A 2,562-nucleotide genomic window follows, 5' to 3' on the forward strand; every position below is an offset into this window, starting at 1 on the left:
ATTATTTATTATTATTATTAATATTACTATTATTATGTATTTATTTATTATTATTATTACTATTATTATCATTATTATTGTTTGTTATTATAATTATGAGAGTGAGAAAGGAATATTATTATTTTTAGTTTCATTTATTATTTATTATTTTATTACTATCATTGGTATTATTATTGAGAGAGTGAGAAAGGAATATTGTTATTATTATTATTATTATTATTATTATTATTATTATTATTATTATTATTTATTATTATTTTTATTTTTATTTTTCTATTATTTTTATTTATTTACTATTATTATTATTATTATTATTATTATTATTATTATTATTATTATTATCATTATTATTATTTGTTATTATTATTATTATTATTATTATTCTTGTTATTATTATTATGAGAGTGAGAAAGGAATATTATTATTATTATTGTTATTATTATTGTTATTATTATTATGAGAGTGAGAAAGGAATATTATTATTATTTTTAGTTTTATTGATCATATACTTGAGTTTGTCTCATCCTCTATCACTGGTAATCAATTTGGATTTCTCAAGCATCGTTCTACTGTACAACAGTTACTCCTCTTTCTTGATCATCTCCTACAGTCAAAAAGCACTCATACTCAATTTGATTCTATCAATTTAGACTTCAGTAAAGCCTTCGACAAAGTCCCACATAATCTTCTGCTGTTGAAGCTACGTTCATTAGGTATTAGTGGTAATTTGTGGCAGCTATTGCATCATTATCTTAGTGATAGATCTCATTGTGTGGCTATCAATAACACTTCATCTCCTACACTACCAGTTCTATCAGGAGTACCTCAGGGGAGTATATTAGGCCCTTTACTCTTCATAATATATGTTAATGATTTACATTCATTGCAAATTTTTTCTCGCCTGCTTATGTTTGCAGATGACACTAAGTGTCTTAAGTCTGTCTCTTCTCCATCTGACACAGTACAGATTCAACGTGATCTAAATGAGTTATCACAATGGAGTAATACTTGGTGTCTACCATTTAATGTAACTAAATGTTCAGTCATACATTTCTTTTCTACTTCCTCTCTTCTTTCCCCAACCTATTATCTAAACTGCTCTCCTGTCTCTACAGTTGTGTCCCAAAAGGATTTAGGGGTTCTATTCTCGGAGGATCTGTCATGGTCTTCTCATTACAAGCAGTTAGCTGCTACAGCATATAAAACACTAGGTCTTCTACGGAGAACTTTTAGTTCTGCTGTTGATATACCTACTAGGAAGTTGCTATATACATCTTTAATTAGATCAAAGCTAACATATGCTTCTACTGTCTGGCGTCCTCATTTTTTAAAGGACATTTTATTTCTAGAAAGAATACAACGTCGAGCTACTAAGTTCATTTTAAACGATTACCATTCTGATTACAAAACTAGACTCATTAAATTAAATATGTTACCCCTCATGATGACATTTGAACTAGCTGATATTTCCTTTTTTCTAAATAATTTTCACTTCTCTGATTCACCTTCTAACTTTAATGCTTCAAATTATTTCTCTTTTTCGTCTACCTCTACTCGATCATCTTCATTTCACAAGTTATCTTTTAATTTTACTTCTCATCACTCCTCACATCACACTTTTTTCACCCTCTTCCCTCGTTTATGGAATTCTCTTCCACCTGTAAAAATCTCTCTATCTAAAAAAACTATTAAATTACACGTAAAGAAAACTTTTTGGAATCACTTTATTGTTCGTTTTGACCCTAATAATGTTTGTTCTTATCACTATGTATGTCCTTGCTTTTCTTGTGCCAATCTTCCTGTAAACTCTATGTATTCCTGATTTGTTTATGTTAGTAGTTATTTCATTTTATTTTTATTTTTATTATTTCCTTATTTACTATTCTTATTTTCTCTTTTTCTTCTCTCTCTCTATCTGTTTAATCTTTTTTTGTTTGGCGGTCAGCTCAGGAAGCTGGCTGTCCATCTGTATACATTTGTATACAGTAAAGTTATTTAAAGTTAAAGTTAAAGTTATTTATTATTATTATTATTATTATTATTATTATTATTATTTTATTATTATTATTATTATATTATTATTAGTATTATTATTTTATTATTATTATTATTATTATTATTATTATTATTATTATTATTATGAGAGTGAGAAAGGAAATTTTTTTATTATTATTTATTATAATTACTATTATTATTATTATTATTATTATTATTATTATTATTATTATTATTATTATTATGAGAGTGAGAAAGGAAATTTTTTTATTATTATTTATTATAATAATAATAATAATAATTATTATTATTATTATTAGTATTATTATTATTATTATTATTATTATTATTATTATTATTATTATTATGAGAGTGATAAAGGAAATTTTTTTACTGTTATTTATGATTATTATTATTATTATTATTATTATTATTATTATTATTATTATTGTTATTATTATTATTATTATTATTATGAGAGTGCGAAAGGAAATTTTTTTATTATTATTTATTATTATTACTATTATTATTATTATTATTATTATTATTATTATTATTATTATTATT

At 23.3% G+C, this 2,562-nt stretch overlaps 1 protein-coding gene across 1 annotated transcript in view; it reads left to right on the plus strand.

Annotated features, from left to right (window-relative positions):
• The first annotated feature begins 474 nt into the window (after positions 1–474).
• The window catches only part of LOC109588626 (uncharacterized), a 7,382-nt gene continuing 5,294 nt past the window's right edge, over positions 475–2,562 (plus strand). The window contains exon 1 of the mRNA XM_020004773.1: positions 475–680. The gene's annotated coding sequence lies outside the window, so the exon portion shown is untranslated. The remainder of the gene's footprint in view (positions 681–2,562) is intronic.

Source organism: Amphimedon queenslandica, unplaced genomic scaffold (genome assembly GCF_000090795.2).
Source record: "Amphimedon queenslandica unplaced genomic scaffold, v1.1 AMPQUscaffold_11970, whole genome shotgun sequence".
Lineage (NCBI taxonomy): Eukaryota > Metazoa > Porifera > Demospongiae > Haplosclerida > Niphatidae > Amphimedon > Amphimedon queenslandica.